The sequence below is a fragment of the Pseudoliparis swirei genome, chromosome 5 (assembly GCF_029220125.1).
Source record: "Pseudoliparis swirei isolate HS2019 ecotype Mariana Trench chromosome 5, NWPU_hadal_v1, whole genome shotgun sequence".
Classification (NCBI taxonomy): domain Eukaryota; kingdom Metazoa; phylum Chordata; class Actinopteri; order Perciformes; family Liparidae; genus Pseudoliparis; species Pseudoliparis swirei.
Window position 1 is genome coordinate 16,580,016 of NC_079392.1, and position 10,988 is coordinate 16,591,003.

At 41.3% G+C, this 10,988-nt stretch overlaps 2 long non-coding RNA genes across 4 annotated transcripts; both read right to left on the reverse strand.

Annotated features, from left to right (window-relative positions):
* Nucleotides 1–4,197: 4,197 nt before the first annotated feature.
* LOC130193606 (uncharacterized) lies at nucleotides 4,198–5,175 on the reverse strand. The gene is made up of 2 exons (XR_008831676.1): nucleotides 5,113–5,175; nucleotides 4,198–4,641 (listed from the first exon to the last, which is right to left on the reverse strand). It is a non-coding gene; the product is annotated as an uncharacterized LOC130193606 (long non-coding RNA).
* Nucleotides 5,176–5,738: 563 nt separating this feature from the next.
* LOC130193605 (uncharacterized) lies at nucleotides 5,739–8,603 on the reverse strand. 3 transcript variants are annotated; one of them, XR_008831674.1, is made up of 5 exons: nucleotides 7,714–8,084; nucleotides 7,459–7,561; nucleotides 6,750–6,897; nucleotides 6,366–6,514; nucleotides 5,739–5,829 (listed from the first exon to the last, which is right to left on the reverse strand). It is a non-coding gene; the product is annotated as an uncharacterized LOC130193605 (long non-coding RNA). The 3 variants fall into 3 exon arrangements; XR_008831675.1 differs by lacking the exon at nucleotides 5,739–5,829 and adding an exon at nucleotides 8,403–8,603 and having other exon boundaries at nucleotides 5,855–6,514; nucleotides 7,714–7,777; XR_008831673.1 differs by lacking the exon at nucleotides 5,739–5,829 and having other exon boundaries at nucleotides 5,855–6,514.
* Nucleotides 8,604–10,988: the final 2,385 nt, after the last annotated feature.

The window sequence follows — 10,988 nt, forward strand, 5'->3', positions numbered from 1 at the left end:
CGGCCTCCTTACCCTGAAGCGGGTGGTCAAAAACGTTAAGCATCTCGGTCTCAAACACAGGAAAGGAGTTATAGATAGCTGGATTACCCTTGGCTATGACCACCGCCCATGCAGACGCTTTACCCGATAACAAACTCATAACGAAAGCTATCCTAGTCTTGTCAGAGGAGTAAGTTAAAGGCTGCTGATCAAAGACTAGGGAGCACTGGTGAAGAAACTGACTGCATGTCCCTGAATCACCTGAATACCTCACAGGGGTGGGGATGAATGGTTCATGGGGTTGGCCGGGATGAATGACTTGAATCTCTGGAGCTGGAGGCGGTGAAGCAGGAGCTGGAGCCGTCAGAACGTTGAGCTGGGTGGAAAACTGGGTCAGGCGGCTGCTGAGCTGAGTTACACCGGCATCAAGGTTCTGGAGGGATTCCATGATTCCTTGCAGAGCTCGTTCGTGCTGCCCCACACGAGCTCCTTGTGAGGAAAGAGCCTGCTTAATTCTCTCAGTCTCTGCGGGGTCCATACTGTGGCCAGATAATTCTGTTACGCCCTAGAGATACTGGACCCCAAAGCAAAAGACTTAGAGAGATGATCAAAAGCAAAAAGTTTATTCTTAGATAAGCAGAGGCAAAGAAAAAAGGCAGTGGAGGCAGGAAGCGGGCTGGCACGGAGACGTCAGAGACAGGAGGCACAAATCCAGGATAGCAGCGAGACACACCGTAGGGTCGAACACAAGGAATTATCTGGCAGGGAAGTGGCAAGAGGACTGGGCCTTTATACACAGGTGATTAGGTGAGTGGAAACAGGTGTGCCTCGCTTGCTGCTGGGAGGAGCCAGAAGAAAAACACAAAAAGGCACACAACAAAACCATAACTAAACTGAATCATCACAATCTGTACTTTATTTTACTACTTATATTTCTGTTTACTTTTACTTTTACTTCACTACATTTTGCAATGAAAACTTGTACTTTTACTCGGATACATTTCCCCTGAAACAGTATCGTTACTCGTTACTACGAAAACAAATAATCATGAGACAAACATCGGGGCCTGTGGTGGAACGCAGCATGAACAAGCAGGTTGGGAATCAGTGGTCCTTGCCGCATTTTTTATATTCCCAGTGATGCCCAGGATGCTAGCGAGCGAGCAACAACATACACGACTCATTTAATGTTGGAAGCAGCAATGGAAGCGCCGGCTACTCCTGCGGTGAACAACCATGGTGACCAAGATCAACGTCCGTGGCCATATTTGGGCGAACTCTTTTCTTTTGTCAGAGTAAAAGGTTTTTCCTACCGGATGAAGTGCCTCTTATGCCTACCGAAAGTTACGTAGATATTGGCCTTCAAAAACACACCAACCTCAGGAAACACATTGAGGTAAATTAAGATTAATCCCATGAGCCGCAACGTTAATGTTTAGTTATCATAATGATTATAAACCTGTTAAGATATCTAGCAGTGTTGCCCACAGGATTGGAGGAAGATATATCTTTGGCAGGAGAGGGGGGGAAAACAGGTGTCTGATTTTCCTACGCATGTTGTATTAGGCTAACGTTCGCTAGCTATCGTAAATTAAATGAGACAATTAGCATTAGTGCAGTAGACAGATCGCTAGCGAGTTAATGAGCTGAAGAAGTGTTGACAGTTGTGAGAATGTGTTGATTTGAGTCGTCTTAGCTATAATATAATGCTAATCCTTACAGCATTATTATTATTATTTGTATTAATATTATAAGAGTGACGGTCCAATAATGCCGAGGATATTGATTTGGGACTGTCTTGTTGTGTTTAAGTACAGAGATACAAGTGCATATTCACAAACCAATTGTGGATGCACGGACAGTGCATGCAACTAAATGTATAGACCTCAAATTAAAACAAACTATTTTATAAAAAACTTTAGGTTGGGGTCATGACATGTTAGGAAGTTGTATTAATTCTATCATTTATATTTTCACCCTAACTTTATTTCAGGAATGGACTACATCAAGCAGCACATAGAAGAACCCTCCCTGCAGCTAAGTGATGCCACCAGGTCCAGTTCATCTAATGAAGAGGACTTCTTCTCTGCCCTGCAGTCATCTCAAGCGCATGACAGCAACACACAGCTGGATGGAGACTTGACCTGTTCAGCCGATCACATTGACTTGCTGAAATCCTTCCCAACTGTGTGCAAGCTGTCTGTGAAGCTAGACACAGCTGCATCAGCGGCCTGTGAACGGCTATTTAGAATTGCAGGACTCGTCTTTAGCCCAAGAAGAGCGAGACTGAAATCTGGCCATTTTGAAAATCAACTTCTTTTGAAGATGAACAAGACATTTTTCAGTTTCAAGTGATGATTTTGGTTGTTACTTTTGGTGCTGCTTTTTTCTGTGTTAATCGTGTTTTTATATTTAAGTAATGTCATAGTACTCATATATTGCTAAGTTCATATTAGCTCAGTCTCCTTGTTCATGGCGGCCACAGCACCCAAACAAATAAACTTCATAATTCTCAAAATTCTGACTTTTTATTTTTTATTAACAGCATTTACTTTTACTTTTAATACTTAAGTACATTTAATATCAGAAAATTAATTTTGATACTTAAGTACAATAAATATCAGATACTTTAAGACTTACTCAAGGAGTATTCTCAGAGGTGACTTTTACTTTTACTTGAGTAATTTTCCAGTCAAATATCTTTACTATTACTCAATTATGGCTTTTGGGTACTTTATACACCACTAAGCATATCAAGGGCCTGGAGAAGCGGACTAGGTGGCGGATTTAATCTAGAAGCCTTTCTCAAAGAGGACGTCTGAGGAAAAGAAGGACAAGGTCATCCTACCCCACAGCTAGCTAGCTTGAGCCAGCAATTTTCATCCCTGAAACAGATTAAAACTTATTCCAGAAACGCAACTGGAGAGGCTCAACTTTTATCACTGGCGTCCATGGCCATCGAGAAGGAGCTGTTAGTGAACTTTAAACTCAGCGACCACGTCATTGAGTTGTTTGTTGGCAAAGAGGATGGACTTTAACTTGAAGTGAGTGAGCTGCTTGTTGTGTTCTGCAGTAGCGTTGTGTTCATTTGTCTCTGTTGTTTTTATTATATGGTTCTTTCTGAGTTGCGTGTGAGGCGTTTTAGTGCCACAGTTCTGTCTGATTGTTTTGTTATATATAAATGTGACTGGTTCTTGTAAATGTGTTCTTGTTATTGTGTTTATTACTGTGGTGTGCACTACAAGCATTGTCCGTTAATGACGTAGCATCCCGTCATCGCGTATTTTTGTACCTGCACTCTGCATTTATGTATTTGTAGGTGTTGCGCTTCATGTAACATTTTATTTCACTTGTTGCAGTGTTATGTGAATACGAGTTTACACCAAATCAATAATAACTTGTAGCTGTGGCGTCATAATCAGGTTATTAGTGTAACTGAGGGTTTTACGTTACTTAATAACATAATTTCTTTGTCACTCATCCACTCAAATCTTTGATCGAGAAAGGTGCTTTTATTCTTTGTAAGCACTCAAGGAAAAGCAAACAACTGGGAACTGCACTGATGGAGGTAAAACTGCTCATTAGCTGCTCTGCACTGGCTCCATGTAAAATCAAGAATCACTTTTAAAATTCTTCTCTTAACCTACAAAGCCTTGTTTGGTGATGCACCATCATATCTTAAGGAGCTTGTACACAGCAAAATCGAAAGTGTGAATTTAACTCGCATAGTGTTAAAATCAACACTTTGCTGGTGTTTATATAATCCACCCCGGCTCCGAGTTAAATTTACACTTTGCATAGTGTTAATATTTTAACTCATTAATAGTGTTAATATTTAACACCTATAGTGTTGTTAAAAGACACGCAAAAGTGTACTTTTAACACTAAATTGTTGTTGATTTCTAACACTCTTGGTGTTATTTAATGACACATTGCAGTGTATTTTTAACTCTAAATTGTTGTTGATTTCTAACACTCTTGGTGTTATTTAATAACACATTGCAGTGTTCTTTTAACACTAAATTGTTGTTGATTTCTAACACTCTTAGTGTACTTGCAGTGTACTTTTAACACTAAATTGTGTTGTTTGCTTTCAGTAAGTGTTGATTTCTAACACTCGTCATGTTTAATGCTATGTAAAAATTTACTATTAACACTAAAATTGTATATCTACATACGGTCAAATGCTTTACACCCCAAAAACAGTGAACTTCAATAAATTATTGATACAATTCTTTTTATTTTATTCAGAAAATATCTTCAAAGCACCATCATGCACATTTACAAAAATCAACTCCTGGCAGGCCGCATGTACAACACCACAAATGAAACACTTCATTTTTAAACCACGTGCAAGACCTTCGCCCGGAACTCACGTACTCTTGGAGACTGATCTGTTGTTGTAATATCGATGTTGTAGACTGTTGAATGCACAAAGGTGAAGAGTGGGACCAAAGTTTCATCGTAAGACAGGTTGAACACGTTGTGGGATTTAAATAGTTCATCAAAAGCACCCAACAAGCTCGTAGCTTGGCAGGGGATGAGCTGTTTATCCACAACGATGTAGAAGGCATCGATTCTGTTTTTGTTTCGGCCAACAGCAAGGATGTACGGTTGTTTAGCCTCTCTTCCCAGCAGGTGTTCACTGATGCTGCAGCATGACTGAAAAACACAACATGAAAAACTTAGCTCAAGTTATTAGCCATGCAGTGGTACTTGTTGCTCCATGAGTTTAATAGATCCTCCAATTTGAGCAGTCATCTGGCCCTGTGTTGCAAAAATGAAATGTGAGCTTCACTGGAAGTGTCTTCCTCCCAAATTAAGTCCCACTTTATTTTGAAAAAGGAACACTCAGTGAAGCGTGTATAAGAATTCGAATTATCACTTTAAAGCAGGAAAATGAAGAGTTAGCAAGCTTTCAACTGCTCACTGCATAGTTGAGTCTGTTAGATAAAATAAATGTTGATTTGCTCCTGTGTCAAAAAAGTATTTGCTGTTGAAGAACTGTTGTAAAGATTGCAACATTGAGATGTTCAGATTAGTTGTTATTTTTCAAGCTTAAATCACTTTTTTATTGAGTTAATACAACTGAAAAACTGGCTTGTGGGATTTACGCAGATGAGACACACATACCTTGTGACAATGCAACATTTTTCCCACTGCATCACTGGGACTTATTTTGATCCTCTTCCATCCAGCTGTGGGTGGCAAGAGATGGAGAAGCAGCAGCAGAGAAGCCATGTCACTGTCTACCAGGAGTAAATGAGGCAAAACAAATCATGTATATGTACTTGGAATGCACAAAGTTAATAGCACCAGCCATTTGGATAATAAATTAAGGATATCATGTAGCTTACCGGTATGATCATCTTCTGGAAGGTTCTCTGCAGCTGTCAGAAGTTGGCACAGCTCAGTTGACGGAGTCAGGTGTTTGGCCTCTTTGATGACCGTGGGCTTGAATGCTGTATCCCACTTCTCGAGCATCTTGGAAGCCGTCTCAGCACCAAACAGCAGTGTGAAGTCTTGATTCAGCTGTTGATCATACAGATGCCAAAAATAATAATAATTAAGCAAAAGGTGTGTGTGCTGATAACTACTTACATCCAACCAAATTAAGGACTAGAGTTTAAATAAAAGATGTGCACAACTCACGAGTCCTTTGACGTCTAAAAAACGTGGAAATAAATTCTACAATATTTTGAAGAAACACTTACCCATCCATTTCAGTCATATGGCTAGCCAATATGTTGCAAGCTGTCTACGGGTGCGGTGCTTCAGCGAATTTCCTGACTTGTACTCTTCAAGGACATCTTCACCTCCAGGTTTGGTGAGCAAGGCATTTTCTACCATCTACTCACATAAGATTTTGAAAAATTTAGTGTATAATTCAATTAAGTTTATTTGTATAGCCCAATTTCACAAATTAGTCTCGGAGTGCTTTACAATCTGTACACATAGACATCCCTGCCCCAAAACCTTGCATCGGACCAGGAAAAACTCCCAAATAATTTTCAGTCTTAATCAAACAAACAAATTGGTCAGGTAACGTAGAAACATCTTTTCAGGATATGTGGGGCATGCTGAAGCCAAAACAAGCAATATAGTCTACACTACAAAAGACAAGGCACCGTTCCATGTATGTAAATTAACCTAATTGAATAAATATGTATGGAAAGAAGAGTTACATAATACAAAGCTACACAACAGCTAAACCCTGGGTTAATTATTAATTTACACTAAACTAAGTTTCGTAACTTTCTCAATCTGGCACTCACCATTCTAAATTTAATTATAGTCCAATTGGTGAGAATCATCATTCAGTTAAACAATTTTCTTGATGATATTGTGAGTAAAAATGTTAACTGACATCTACTGCTTTCAAGTACCTCTTTTGCAGTCTCTGAATCCGAAACCTTTTTTGTAGACCTGTCCATGACCTCAGAGCTCAAAATCCCCCTTTGTCTTTGACCGGAGAGGTCATTGTCACTTGAAGAAAGCGTCATGGTATCCGTGAGAGAAGATTGTGTTGAATGATCTAAAGGAGAAAAAGCTTATTTTTTATTACAAAATAAAAATAAAAATATATCCAGTTACCCGATTGAAATGTGAAAAAATTACAACCAAACACACATTTACAAACTTTTTGGGCAATTAGATGCTGATTTGTCTTTTACGTAAATATTATTTCTTTGTTCATCAAATTTATCACTGTAGTCAGACAGTTAGGGACATAAAAGGCTTCAAAATGCAGATTTAATAATGAAACCTACCTTCATCTGAAATGCTGTCACGCACGATCAGGCAAAGGTCTGGATTGGACTCTTATCAGTTCAAGAAGAATGTCTTCTTCCACTGCAGTGTCAGTTTCATCAAATATGTGAAGTTCAGCTGCATCATGGAGTCCAAATTTGTTTTTGACTACAGGATGAAAAGCATGACAACATAAAGATAAAAAACAGGTTTTAACTGCACATAATGACTGATCAACCATATTATCTATATAACATATCTGAAATTACATGCTTTGACTTAACAGCAGTATTACAATGTTGTGTTGTCGCCATTACTGTACAAAAAACAATAACTTTCAGAAGCAAGTTGAAAACTAAAAACACCATCAGTTATCTACTGTTGTGTATAGCTGCAATAGCAGACGACCTGTTTTCCAGTTGTGGCAAGACTTGAATGTGTAGCCAAGCAACCAAGATAATCCAGATATGGAATTTAAACAAAGTAACAATAAGAGGTAGAAGCTACATAATTGTCAATGTTTGCTGTATTTAGAATGTCAAAATAAACCAAAAAAAGGCCTGCAGCAAGAAGTAGACTATTGACGTCATAAGACGGACAGCACCAAGTAAAAGTAAAATAATAAAAACCCATTAGGATTATGACAATCCTATGAACAATGCCACTTAAACATTGTGTATTTGTTGTTAAACCAGCAATAATTTGTTTTTTACATAATATGTTACTCACCTGCAGTGATGAATTCCAAATAGGTGAAACCTAGCTGTAATCGGATGTACTTCTTGGTACTCTGGTATCTCACCTTCAGCAGCATGGTGATATCTTGCAGAAACTGTACAGAGTGGAAAAAGATAGCTGTTCAACTTTCTCTAGGCAAGGAGTTATTAAACATGTATTAAGTCCAACAAGTGGCTAAAGTTAACAGGGTATCGCTAAGTTAACGTTAGAACCTTCGTCTCAGAGATGTTGGAAGTCTGTAATTACCGTTTTGGTATCAATTAGGCACTCGCTTTTTCCTCTTTAGTCCCTGTCGCAGTTTAGCATATGCCTGCGATAAAAGTCAGCCAATTAAACCATACGCCGGTGAAATGCAAGACAGCGAGACCGCAGTTCCGCGAAACTAACGTTAACCCTCGACACAGCAGTACCGCGAAACTACCGTTAGTAACGTTAGCCCTCGACACAGCAGTACCGCGAAACTACCGTTAGTAATGTTAGCGCGCGAGACAGCAGTACCGCGAAACTACCGTTAGCCCTCGACACAGCAGTACCGCGAAACTACCGTTAGTAAAGCTAGCCCTCGAGGCAGAAGTACCGGAAACTCTCGTTTATGTCCTGTCATGGTGGATCGTCGAATTTCTGATGGCAAAATAATGTGGCATACTTAAGTTAAATATTCTTCAAGAAATTTACTGAAAGAAAAAAAGTATATTTATTATTTTGGCCTGGAATTAAATATGCTCGGCCGGTTTGAACAGGTTCATACATAGACTGATGTTACACTTCCTGGCTTATTTCTCCTCCCTTCAACCAACTAACGTTAGCAAACGTTAAGTTAGCTATTAGTCACAAGCTTCACTAAAATATAAAACAAGTCTCACCACACTTGAAGTTAACACATCATTTCATATGAAGATGAACAGCCTGTACAAGTAAATATAATTTGTACTTACCTTCTGAAATAACAGCTAAATATCTTCCTGACCACGGGTTTTCCGTGACTTCAAGAAGAAAGAGCGCGTTGAAACCGGATGTGCAAGTAACTCGGTCAGGAGAGCATCACTTAACTCGCCGCAATAACTCCGCCCCCAGAGCTGTTTTAACACTGTAAGTGCTAAAAGAACACCACAATCAACACGGATCAACTCAAAATATTTGACACTGGGAAATCAAGACTACCAATTTTGCTGTGTAGTCTCATAGGGTCCGATGTGCCTGATCCTATCCTATCTGCCTGATGGATCATCGAGATCTGGATCGTGGAATATGCCTACTACCAACTATGCCATGGCCCAGCTGAGACTCCGCCACTCCTCCTCTCTACCTCCATCTGCCTGATGGATCATCGAGGTCAGGATCGTGGAATATGCCTACTACCAACTATGCCAGGGGTCCCCAACCCCCGGGCCGCGGCCCGGTACCGGTCAATGGCTTGGTTGGAACCGGGCCGCGGAAAATAAGTGAATAAATAAAGTTTGTATTTTTATTTTTTAATCAGTCGGAAAAATATCTTATTTTGAAAAAGGACCGGATACACCCGCGTGTACGTCTGAGCCGCATTCAGGAGTCTTAAAGTTCGGGTTTATCGCTGCAGGCGAGTCTCACGTGCCGAACCCTCTGCTGGCGGCACAGTGACAAAGAATCTTAAAACATATTCAACCTGCTCAATGAATTCTGTCACTTCAGGGAAATGACAACTGTTTTCAAGTTGGCCGATAAAGTCGCTGCTGTGTGGACGAGTGAACAGCGGAATATTCTACATGTTTCAGACGTTGACCGGGTGGAAGAGGCTTTTAAAAGAGTTTGAGCGGTACTCCAACCATAAAAGACCCGACTGCAATAGAATAGACCTGCAACCCATTTGTAAACAAACCCACCCGGTGAATCGAGCCCGTCCGAGCTAGAAAAAAATGTGTTCGAGATGCAAATGACGGTGGCCTGAAGGGACATTTCACACAACAACTCTGCCGGTGTTCTAATGACAGCGACCAGAACTCGGTTAGGAGCAGCGGACCAAACACACGTCTGTGTCGCCGTCTCCATCAGCGGCTCGTTGCAGGTAAACAAGCGCACGGCTCACACTAATTCAGCGTAATGATGAGTTGTTGTTTTGGCACTTTATGCTCTTCGTATAATTGTATGACGTCATATTTATTACGTCATTTATATTGCCGGTCCGTGAAAATAATTTCTGACACGGAACCGGTCCGTGGCTCAAAAAAGGTTGGGGACCACTGAACTATGCCATTGTCCTATTGAGACTCCGCCCACTGTTGAGACTCCGCACACTACTCCTCTCTACCTCCATCTGCCTGATGGATCGTGGAGGTGTCCATCGTGGAATATGCCTACTCCGAGCTCTTCATACACTGTCATATTCATTACCTTCGCATTGAAAATGCCGGAAGGTTATGTTTTGATCGCCGTGTATTTATTTATTTATTTATTTGCATGCGTGTTATTCGCAAAACTCAAAAAGTATTGAACCGAATCACATGAAATTTGGTGGGATAATTGTTTATTATCCGGGGACCAGTTGATTAGATTTTGGGATCGATCGGGTCAAAGGTCATGAACAGGTCAAAATCTTTCGCAGAACTCAATAAGTATTGAACCGAATCGCATGAAATTTGGTGGGATGATTGTTTATTATCCGGGGACCAGTTGATCATCTCACTCTTCCGGTAAGCTCTGGTTGCCAGCTCAACAGCGAGCATGACTTCTTCTTCTCTCCCTCCCGCTCCCTCTTGCTCAGTGTGTCTCATGTATAGTTATCCCCCTGCCTCCCTTAATGATAACGATACATGCAACAAGTGTAGTTTATTTGCTAGGTTGGAGGCAGGTCTAAGTGGGTTAGATGCACGGCTCCGCGCTATCGAAGCTCAGACAGCTATGCTAGTTAGCCCACCCTCTCCCGTAGTCGGCGCGGAGCTACAGTCAGCTGATAGCTGTTCCCCGGCGGTAACCGTGCAGCCGGGTGGTTGGGTAACTGTTCGCAGGAGTAGTAAGTCTACACAGAAGCCCGCTGTGCACCAACCACTTCACGTTTCGAACCAGTTTTCCTGCTCAGCGACACACCGCTGAGGAACACACCCTGGTTATCGGGAGCTCTATAGTCAGGAGCGTGAAAATAGCGAAGCCGCGGACCACAGTCGTGTGCCTCCCGGGGCCAGAGCGGGCGGCGTGGAGTCTTATTTGAAACTGCTGGCTAAGGACAAGCGGAGATACAGTCAGATTGTAATACCGTCGGTGGTAATGGCGCCGAGCCCGTCGGTCGGAAGTCACTAAAATTAATGTGGAATCGGTGTGTGCTTATGCCAAGTCGTTGTCGGACACCGTAATGTTCTCTGGCCCTCTCCCAAGTTTGCAGACAGACGAATTGTATAGCGAATGTCGTCTTTCAACCGCTGGCTGTCGAGGTGGTGCCCAGCGAATAATGTGGGCTCGTAGACAACTGGAAGACTTTCTGGGGAAAACCTGATCTGATGAGGAGGCGGCATCCATCCCACGTTGGACGGAGCGCTCTCATTTCTGCGAAT